Here is a 12,030-nt window from a genome sequence, read left to right on the forward strand (position 1 = left end):
TCATAGCGAGGGTCTCATTCTAGCAGACTTGATGCCTTCAGATAGTAGGCGAGGAATTACTGGTCAGCTGCCAACTCGTAATAAGATCAAGTACTACATGACGCCAAAGAGGCTGATAAATAGTGTTACACACTCGCCACCGTGGCTATAAACGGCCATGACTGATGCTACCACGTTTATTTCACACATATACACAATATAGTGGATGGGTGTATAGCTGCTGTGGTAGATCGGTTGGTAGAGCACCAAACGAGTTATTCAAAGCCCACCGCAAGTTATCTTTTCGTTCACTTTTCTTTTTTCCCAACTACATTACAGTTACATCCAATTATATCCCCTATACTTCCTTGGCAGCATTGTCTGTTAGGTATCATTAATATTGAGTCTAACAAAGAAAACGAGCCCTTAAATATACACTTTTTCATCGGTTCATATAGTATTAGTTCAAGTATTTGTCAACAGTTTTACACACGGCATCCTATCTCTTTTTTCGGATATCATTGTTTTTTACATTTCTCATGCTAATAATTTGTTAAACTATTTTCTTTTTTCATGCTCCTGCTTAAGGCTTGCAAAACAGCCCAGCAATATGAATCAAGAACAAGTACTCGAAGGACTGCTGTCAGATATTTTCATCCTTTATTAAGCTTTCTGAAGAATTCCATGCACTTGAAGCATTGACGAAGTGAAAGGCAATAATTAAGGCAATGTAATGCACCTACTTACATTCCGAGTCTTAATTTTGCGTCATATTGGTGAGATTCCCACTCTAGCACTTACATGAGAGCCAACATTACCTCTAGCAGCCAAACTTTGTAGCAAAATGACACTGCCTTCTTGAGAAATTACAGCTACTCTTTGTTATACTAAAGGTTCTAAAGTTGCATTTTAATCCTAAGCACTGTACACGAGCAATAACCGAGATGCCCCCAAAAATAGACCTGTGTGCCCGAACAGACACTGTGGTGTGTATTCTTCAACTGGTCAAAGGTGGAAGGTGGTTGCCTATTGCTCAGTACTGTTGGCGTCGGCTGATCAGCTGCTGGTGACGTGCAAGCGGTGCGAGCGCAAGTGAACCTTGACGTTGCTGCGTTGCGAAAATGCAGCCGGGCACAGCGGGCTGCCGAAGGGTCGCTCTCCGGTGGGTGTGCAAATATGGCGCACCAAGTGCGAGTGGTGCAAGAAGCCGCGGCTTCAGAGGTGACACCGAAAGGGCCGCTCGTCCGTGTGCACTCGCTCGTGTAGCACCAGGCTGCCTCGGTGCTGCGTTGCGTACGGACAGAAGCGACACTGGTGCCGCTGAGCTTTGGCCGGGGATCCTGTTCCGGGCCCCAGAGACAGCTCAGACATCTTTGTTGATGCCAGTGGGATACCTGTACAGGCGAATGCAAAGCCTGATTATGAATAGTATATAATCTTTTTAAAGGAAAAATAGAAATATAAGAGCTCGTTACTAAAGGCAACATTGTTTGTTAGTTTTCATTATGACGTTTTTCTGGCTTTCAAGTGTGCTTGTCTTTCTCTTCACTGTTACTTCACGTGGCTGTAATACGTAGATATCTAGCCCTTAGGTATACAGCCCCTGAGATCCTTTTGTTCACACTCCATAGTGTAGAAGGGGCCTCGAAATAGCAGGCCTGATGCCACAACGTTGAATATGAGGTGTTATATGTAGGATGACATCTCCTGAAAATTAAGAAAGAGGCTTTTCTGAGCAACTTCGACCTCCATTCTTGAACAAAAGTGCATTAATTTAACGAATACGGCAGCGGAACACTGTGCGTTGCGGGCTAGTTGGTTTATTGTGCCGGGTTTGCACGGCGCGACTGAGCACTGACAGAGAAGAACAGAGAGTGTGCGTGCATGCTGTTCTCTGCCCGCATTGCGCCTTTCAAACTTGGAACACAGACAGCACGAACCATCAACTGGGGATTTGCTGAGGTAACAAGGACACATACTCGCAGAACACCACGCGATTCAACAAACATACAAGAAAACTTGTAAACACCAGTCAATGGTGCACTCTCAAGTAATGAATCTTAAGGGTATGCAATGTCATGGATGGCAGTACAACATATTTTGCTAGTCTTGATTACAAATGTGCTTCAGTCTCTCTTGCTACCCTGTCGTGTAATCTTGAGAGTACCTTATTACTAAAATATACGGATGCGCCGCCACACTCTTTGCAGTTTAATGACAAGTCACAGCACGGCTGTACTCTCAATGATGCTCAACAATCTGTTATTCAAACGACAGCCCCTTTCTCCTATATAAAGTTCTCTGTAGAAAAAGGATGTGCTATAGACATCTCCTTTTATGTGCCACAACATACAGCGTCTTGGTGCTCTCTGCACAGTAACACACCAAGAGACAGCGTTCACTGCACAGCTTATTGGATGAGGTTTCCTGACTAAGCAACACTAGGCATTGAAAAGTGACCGCTTACCCTTTTCGGAGCAATGAACTCATCGAGCAACTTTAATAACACAGTCTTTAACATGATCTCCACGTACATCGATGTCCAACACAAAGCATGGAATTGGATGTGCCTTACGCGATGTTCACTTACAACGCAGTCGTTCGGGGAGGGGGTCAATGAAGTTTACACCACTTCACCTTCTCTATGGCCTCGAAGTTCGGAAGAGTCTGGATACTATGCTTTAATGCACATTATGCATGATGCACAGCATTGAATTACTTTTGTTGTAGCATACCCGCCCGACTTCACAATATCCTGTATAACATTCTAGGTGCTGAAATTCATTAAAAGAAGGTACAGCTATCTATAAAAATTTATAATATTTGAACAAGTTCTAGGAAATCATGCTTTTCAATGTAACTGAGTTTCAGGGTATGCATGGTCAAAGCTCTCAATAAAACAGAACAGAGAAAAAAATCATCCGCACATTAGTGAGTGATACCCCTGGCCCTCTGGACATTTTAATGTCAGTTGAACGGGATGACATTTACATCTGATGACGCTTAGCGGCTGTTTCAAAGAGATATATGTGTCATTAAAATCAAACTACTTAGACAATTGATTGAGTTCAAGAAGGAGATTCGCTACCGCAGTCGAATTAAATGTATACACTCTAACCCAAACAATACCTGAAGGATGACATTCAGCATTCTTAATTTCACCCCCATAGATGGAAACACCCTATTATTGCTTCTTTTTAAAGGAATATCTGAATTTCACGAAGTCAAGTGTGCGGAAGACCGTGTATCTCCAGTGAGGACATCAAGGGGAGTATTTTTTTCTAATCACACGATCAAGACTTATGGCCTATGCGCATTTTTCGCACTGCCAATAACAAAGCGACTAAATGCATTACTTACTGCAGCTTGAAGTGATCGTTCAGTGTATCTGCCATGTCAGCTTTGTTTCTTTGTATTCATTCTATTCGCTGCGGCTACCGGATAAGCAGATCATCTAAGTTTTTAGTGGCCATATATTCTAAGACATAAAATTTCTATGCTTCTTTATTTAGCAAAGCAACTTCGCAAAGATCTTTCATAGCTTCTCTTTTTTACTACTCTACAGTTAGCCTCCGCAAATTATCCAGCGATTTTTTTTCTGAATTATTGACACAGATATCACGAACAAATACCCTAACTTTTTCCTGCACAGAATCACCGCGGATTGAATGGCATTTGTTGTACCGAATGACAATTGAACCTAATGATATTAACACCTCCAGTGTGACTGTGGTATTACCTCGTTTCCAATTGCAACATTACCACACTAGCCACAAAGAAATACTTGGCAAGCGCGAGAATGTGCAAAAAAACATGCATCTCAACTAAGTGAATCATGATAAGAGGGTGAAGCTAGTTCCTAAAATCTATAATGTTTGCATTGAAGTCACCATAAAGGGTTTGTGCTTGTAGCTGTCTTACATTCTTCTGACACAATTCTGAATCATATTAGTCCACTTTTGAACCTTTTCTTGTGTCTCACATATGTAACCTGAGCGTCGCTCGATATAATGTAAATCGAGTGACATAAAGTGAATTAAAGAGACGACGACAGAGCTAGGTGCAAACGTTCATATTGTTAACGTTTAATTCACTGACTAGTAAAAAGGTTTGTGCTTGTATGTGTTTCATATTCTGTCACAATTATGATTGATATTAGTCCAATTAGCTGTTTTAAATGCACAGCATTTTTTAGCGAACTTCAGCGACGTTGAGCGTATCTATCTATCAATCTATCTATTTATCTATCTATCTATCCATCTGTCTATCTGCCTGTCTGTCTGTGTCTAGCCGCATACGACTTTCAGCTCTCCTGGCCATTTCAATAATGGTATCGATACCAAGCTTGGTATGGCATAACATGACTGTATGAAGAACACATTTGATCAGTCATAAAATGAAAATCATGACATGCGCGTCATGTAACAACATGACTGCGTGTCACGCTCATAATGCACTTGCAGCCGTTTCGCTAACGTCACATATACTACCAAATTAGGTATTACAGTACATGAACGGATGAAGAAAGTATGTGACTGGTGCAAACATGATAATCAGGAGATGCGTGTCATGTAAAAACATGACTAGATGCTACGCTCATGATGCGCTCGCAGCCGTTTTGCTAGCTTCACATGTACCAAACTCAGTATTACGCGACGCGAACGGACGACATAGGTAAATGGCACATTCAACCATAATAATCCCGACATGCGCGTCATGTAAATACATGACTACATGCCACACTGATATTGCGCCGCGGCCATTTAGCTAGCTTCACATATGTCAAATTTGGTATTACGTGACTCCAATGGATGACAAAGTATGTGACTGGTGCAAACACGATAATAATGAGATGCGTGTCATGTGAGAATGTGACTTCATGCAACAGTCAAGGCGCCAAAACATTTTGACGTGACGCGGTGCGCGTGTTCGCCGGCGTTCATTTCGTAGGGTCACGCTGGCGTTGCCACACCAGGCACCGGTCCTGCAATATACTCTAGGGCACGCGCCGCGCTGCGTTGCTTTGATGCATGCGTGTTTCAGCGCGTCCGGCGTCCCTCCTCAAAGAAAAGAGGGAGACGCAGTGTTGTCTGGGTAACGCATCGGCGCGAAATGCAGCATGTCATATTTCGCCCCAGTTGCCATCGGGCTGAGCCGAAGGACACTGATCGCGCTCGGTGTCAGACTATAGAGTGCTTGCGATTTGCTAACGTAGTGTCGCTGTGCCCAGCGTGCGCGCACGTCAATGCTACATTGGAGTATCTCGGGCTTCTCATGATGTCCTCATGGCCGTTTTGCTAGCTCCGCATATACCCATATTTGGTGTTACGTGACGTCAATGAATGACGAAAGTATATGACTGGTGCAAACAGGATAATTCTGACACACGTGTCATTTAATAACATGACAACATACCACGCTCACAGTGTGCTTGCGGCCCTTAGCCAGTGTGCTAAGGCAAATATACTAAATTTGGTATCACGTGACGTGAATAGATGACAAAGGCAAAGAACACATTCAGACATGATAATCATGACAGAGAATTCATGTACCGCATCATTTACCTACACCTCGTAACGTTGTGCTGATTTCAGAGTGGCATATGAATATTTCTGACTCGTGCTTCGCATATCATCGATTCCTACTGTACGTAGGATCGGCCATTTTTTCTATCTCACATCTACACAGCTCCTCGGGACCGCCAACGAACGCAGTGGACGAACATGCCTTGACCCTAAAAAAGCTTTGCCGCCAAAAGAAGATGTGGTAGGTGACACTACCTGGAAATCTCCGCACTGAATTCCACAACGCCACTGATTTTGACAGTGTCAACCATGTCTTACGTAGTTTCTAATTGGTAACAGTAAAAAAACTTCCCCTCTAATTGTTTATTAAAAGGGGTACTGAATGAAAATTTTGTGGCTGAGATAGCCTGTGGGATTGATTCGCATACACATGACTATATATCGCGTAATAAGAGTAGCAATGGTGGCTACTTGATAGTACAGTACTCATGAGTTGAAACGGCACAAATTAGTGCTAAGTCACACACATCATATTGTTTCCACCATGTTCATTTCAGGTGATATCTGCGTAATTTCGACCCAAACACATAGTTAAAGCCCAACTTTATCGTATTCATACGAAAGTAAGCTGACTCGAATACAGGTGACTGAATGCAGGTGAAGTAAGCTGACTCGAATGCATAAAATCACACTACAAGGAAAATAACAAGAACAAGCACATCTCATTGAAAATATTTTTGATATCTCCAAAAAAAACGTAGTCTAATTTTAGTGTGCCAAGGTTTCTTCATGACAGTGCTTGAAACCTGTGCAGAAAAGCTGGCTTTGCGGAAAGACGGAGGTATTCTTTCGAGAAAGACTTCACAACCGAAACAAGTTTTTGATTATTGGTCAAGCCCCAACTTTATATTTCGAATTATGCCAAATGGGTTCACCTACAATTAAGTAAATATGGTACCTTTGTAGACCAGATGCATTAGGACATGACATGATCATCTCAAGCAAATTTGCATACAAGTCATTGTACTAAATATAATTTCATGTAGCATTTCAAACTGCAAGTACGTACAGTGAAATCTGGTTAAACCGTAGTTGGCCGGAATTCGGAAATAGTACGTACTAAACGGTAGTACTGCTTAACTGAAATAGCGTCAGGTCGCTCGTTTACCTGTCAAAAAAAGAAACCTTAAGGGAGTGCGATGAAAGAACAAATAACGTGCAGTAATTTTTTTCTTGGCGTGACAAAGTCTGTAATCTTCATTTGACGACGCGGCGGCCTAGCAGCAACGACAGTGGCCTCAAACTCACTTATCCTGTGAGCCAGCTTTTCCGCCACCCCCCTATTCTCGGCAAATACCCGCATGACGCAGACGCAGTCAAATTTATGCAAAACGCCCCTGATATTCTGTCTTTTTCTTGCTTGCCGCCGGTGCACGTCTCGCCTTTGAACGCGAGTGAATTGTCTGGTAGGATCTAAACGAATAGCGCCAATTCATTCATATTAAAGATGTCATCAGGTGCGTAGTCTTTCAAGATGTTCTTCAGCTATCGATTTTGCTACTGCTTCGCGCCATTCACGTCAGCAGAAGCACCTTCTCCCGAAACAGTCCTCGTGGTAATGCCGTGCCTCGCCTTAAATCTGGCGAGCCAGTCATTGCTGCACACGAAGTTGTCATGGTTGAGCTGCGAGGCAAAAACCAGGGCCTTCTCCTATGAGCAGGGGTCCGGTGATAGGCAGATTTTTTTACCGTGCAGCTTTTAGCGCCTCCTCTAGATGCGAAAACGCCGAACCATGTAGCCGGCACTTTTTCGCTTTTGCAACAGCACTGCCGAGCAACTTCTCTCTGGAATTCCAAATTCCACACACTGTAGTTAACGGCAAGTCCTTTTCGCATGCCAGTGCCGTTGTTTTCGTGCCACTTTCAATAGCACGAATTCTGTCCAATTTCTCTTCTGTTTCAGCACTCGATGCTTTTGTCCCAGCTTCGGCATGAAGCAAATACGAAGCAGCACAAGCACACATACAAAACACGTGAAAAACAACGCGAGAGCTGTACGGCACGGATCAACAAGAGAACACCTATGCACGGCGCTAAAGAAACAAAGAAAGCAAAGCAAGCGCACACCGTGTTTGCGTATTTGTGCAAAGCGTCATCGCGTGGACAACACCAGAGGCCGAGCCAGCCGAGTGCTTTTTGTTGCAGAAAAATCCAGGAGATGGCGCTCACCAACACAGGTTCGGGCTGTCACGGTGGGTGGACGTGTTTTTTGAGCCCTCCGGATTGACTGCGCAGATAAGTGTTTTTGCATGTTTCGAGCTTGCCTTCATAATTATAAGGCAGCGGTTGAAATCTTCGTAGCACCTATTTTATGGTACAACTTCTTCGAAGGCCAGTCTCCAGGTATTTATTAGTTAGTGCGTGTTTGAAATTTTTTTGTTGTTTTTTTTTCTTTTGCCACCCTGTGAGGGAGGTGCGCGTACATTGATCACGCAAAATTTTGTAGTAGAGCTTAGACTTTGTTTTTTTTCGTAGTGCAGGGCTCGAGTTTAGTAGTTATCGAGTATAGGGACAATTGGTGTCAGAAAGACATGGTTAAAAAGATTAGAGTGTTTAGGATGTGGAGTGGGTTTGAAAGTGGATCCAAGCATAGAAGCGGATGGAGAAGAGGCTGACGCGAAGTGTAGGCAATGTGAGGTCGAGGAAAGAATAGAGAATATGATGGTTGCCCAGAGTGAACTACTGATGAGAATCGCCGAGCTCGAGACTGCGTTGGCGACAGAGCAAGAGAAAACGAGGGCAATGGGAGAAAGGCTGAAGTCCGTGGAGGAAGCACTGGCCAAGGTGAGCAGAGGAGTGGCCTACGGAGAGAATAGTTGGGAACCGGCAACCATAACGGCGGCGAAGAAAGAGCAAGCAAGTTTGAGAAAAACAGGTTCAGCCGGCTCAATAGTCGCAAGCCCCAGCTTTAGCGAAGTAGTAATGGAGCTGGGAGGGGACAAAGCAGCCGAAGTCCCAGGTGCACGTAGCCCCCAGGTGCAGGACGCTCCAGCTGAAAAGTAACAGCATGTGATAATCGCCGGGTACCCGAATTGAAATAGATGCACAGAAGCCATCAAAGAGAGGGTAAGAGGTGACAAGAGGGTTGCTACAGGTAGCGATATGCACGATACCGGAGGTACCGGTGCGTCATAGCAACCTGCAAAGAGCACTTGTCAACGCAAACCAAGAGATTTGGCGGATGTGTCGAGAGAAAGGATTTGAGGTGGTTGAAATAAACAGAGAGGTGCATAGGTGGGGTGGTTTTCAACGAGACAGAATTCACTTCGATGGGCGACTAGGTCATGAAGTGAGTTGGCGACTTGCAGCACGCTCAGTAGCTTTTGGGGGTGACAAGCGGGGCCATCGCGGAAGCTATTAACAAGGAAAACAATTAGGGAGACTCTTTGACAGGTGGTATGGACAGATACGATTCCAAAGTGGCACCAGTATCTAAGATAGGTAGAGTCCGGGGCCGAAATAAACGTAGCCACGAGCGCTGAGCCAATTCAGACATTGGGTATATTAACATGCAGGACGGTAGGAACAGGCTAAAGTGGGAAGAGATAGAAGAACAGCTAAGGGAGGAGAGGCTGATGGTATACGGTTTTGTATAAACACATCTCAGGAACATGGAACAACCCCCTAACAATGTGGACTACGCGTGGGATAATTGTAATAGAACAGAAGGCAGCAGAAAGGGGGGTGGTATTGGGGCATTCATTCATAAAAGAACAGACTGGCAAAGGGTCAAGCAGGAGTGCAAGGAACATTTATGGCTAAAAGGAAAAGTGGCAAGGCAAATGACACTCCTTGGTTTCGTGTACTTGTGGACGGGAGCTAAGGCCAGAGAGGAAAACCAGGCAATGGTAGAGTATATATCAAAGTATTTTAAGGAGTTAGGAGGAGAGTGCGAGATAATTATACTAGGAGACATGAATGCACACATAGAAGATATTGATGGGTATACTGACCCGACAGGCAAGTTGATCTTGGATATGTGTGAAAGGCTGGATTTGATCATTTACAACAGTACTGAGAGTGTAAAGGGCAAATAACGTGGGAGGTAGGAAGGCTGCGGTCGACGATAGATTACGCACTGATGTCACATAGGATGTATGATACGGTCAGGGGAATGCACATAGATTAAGGTGGCTCCAGAAGTCTGGGTAGTGATCACAAACGTATTAAGCTAAGTTTTGGAAGAGCATTGAAAGTGGGAAGGAGACAAGATGAGCAACTACAGGAAAATTTTTATTCAGAAAGGCAAATTGAAAGAGCCACTAAACAAGTTGAGAAAGTAATCGCTGAGGATAATAAAACAGTGTGGACATACACGAATCTAATTAGCTGTTTGAGCTAGAGCTTGCTAAGACACGTGAAAGTCACCACCTAATAGAAGACACAAACACAAAAGTTGGGGAGATGAGGAAGTTAAGAGAGCCATAGCAAAACGTCAGGAAGCCTCTTGGGAACACAGACATACTAAGCAGCGGGTTGAACCGACAGATGATGTTGAAATAAAATAAGAAACCTTTCTAAGCAGTAGAATGGATGCATCTCTTCTGATCAATGAAAAGATTAGAAGAAAGGCAGCCCATTGGGTTGCAGAAGTACATGAAAAAAGATAGAAAGGCAGCTGCGAAATTTTGGAACGATCTAAACTCCCTAAGAAATAAGACGAGCCTAGAGCAGAAGTTTATAACTACAGCTCAAGGTGCTAGGCTAAAAGGGGACGAAGTTATTGAATATATACGAACAAGGGTGACAGAAAAAGTTCAACACAAATGTGCTTTATGCACCACAATAGACAAGGATGAATCAAGTGGCGCAATGGCTCCATTTTCACAACAAAAGTGAGAAAAAGCTGAAAAAGGGTTCCTAGTAGTACATCAACAGGCCCAGATGGCATTCCAATTATGCTGATGAAGACATTAGTTCCGAAGTCTAAGCAGACTTTGAGAGAGGCAGTGAGCAAAATAATAATCGATGTTGAAGTTCGCGATCAATGAAAACTTAGCAGGACGAGCATGATCTATAATGGAAAGGGGGACAAAGCTGATATAAACAACTACCATCCTATAACAGTCACTTCAGTGGTCTACAGGCTGGCGATGCAGATTATAAAGGAAAGAATGCAGGCATGGATAAATGATGAGGGGGTGCTGGGGGAACTGCAGAATGGGTTTTGCAATCACAAGAGGTTGGAAGACAATTTGTTCTCACTGACGCAGTGCATCGAAATAGCAGAAAAGGAACACAGGCCCCTGTGGCTAGCATTTTTTGATATCAAGGGAGCGTACAATAGCGTGATTCAAGAGGAACTGTGGGGAGTACTGGACACACTGGGCGTGGAAGTAGTCACTAATTTTTTTAAAGGAGATCTATAAAAGTAACAACGTAGTTATAAAGTGGAAAAAACAGGTATCTAAGCCCACACATGTGAAACGGGGGCTTAGGCAGGGGTGTCCTCTGTCACCCTTGTTATTCAAGATGTACCTACGAGGATTAAAGGCCAAAGTAGAGGGAAGTGGACTCGGTTTCAACCTTTCTTTGTCAAACAAGGAAAACTCATGAAACAGGCACTACCAGCATTGATGTATGCAGATGATATAGTGCTAATGGTCAACAACAAGAAAGATTTGCAGAGATTTGTGGACATCTACGGTAATGAGAGAGATAGGTTAGATTTCCGATTCACTAAGAAAAAATCAGCAGTCATGATTTTTATTGACAATGAAGGTAGTGAGCTTAGAATATAGAAGGTCACGCTAGAGATAACAGATAAATACAAATATCTAGGCGTATGGATAAACAATGGGGCCAAGTACCTAAGAGAACATGAAATATACGTGTCGACTAAAGGTAACAGGAATGCAGCGGTAACGAAAAACAGGGTACTGTCGAATTTCAATAAATATGATGTTCTGAGAGGAATATGGAAAGGGTCATGGTTGCTGGTCTGACGTTCGGCAAAGAGGTCTTGTGCATGAAATCAGAAGTTCAAGAAAGATTAGAAATTAAGCAACGCGGAATAGGTAGGCTTGCCTTAGGAGCTCACGGGAATACACCAAATCAGGGAGTACAAGGTGATATGGGATGGACATCATTTGAGGGCAGGGAAGCAAGCAGCAAGATAAAATTTGAGAAGCGATTGAGAGAAATGGGGGAGGAGCGTTGGGCTAGGAAGGTATTAAGCTACTTATACATCAAGAATGTCGATACGAAATGGCGGAAGCAAACCAGAAAATTGACTGGTAAATACTTCGAGAACAGCAGGGAGCGAAACCAAAAAGAATTATCGGTTAAGAAGAAGGTGAAGGAAGCTGAAACCGATATGTGGAGAATTGGCATGATTAAGAAGTCCGAACTAGACATCTATCAAACTTTTAAGCAGGAAATAACCAAGGAAAGGGTCTATGATAATACTCGGGGTAGTTTTCTACTGTTTGAGGCCAGGACGAGAGTATTGCGATCAGAGACATATC

The sequence above is a fragment of the Rhipicephalus microplus genome, chromosome X, assembly GCF_043290135.1.
Source record: "Rhipicephalus microplus isolate Deutch F79 chromosome X, USDA_Rmic, whole genome shotgun sequence".
NCBI lineage: Eukaryota > Metazoa > Arthropoda > Arachnida > Ixodida > Ixodidae > Rhipicephalus > Rhipicephalus microplus.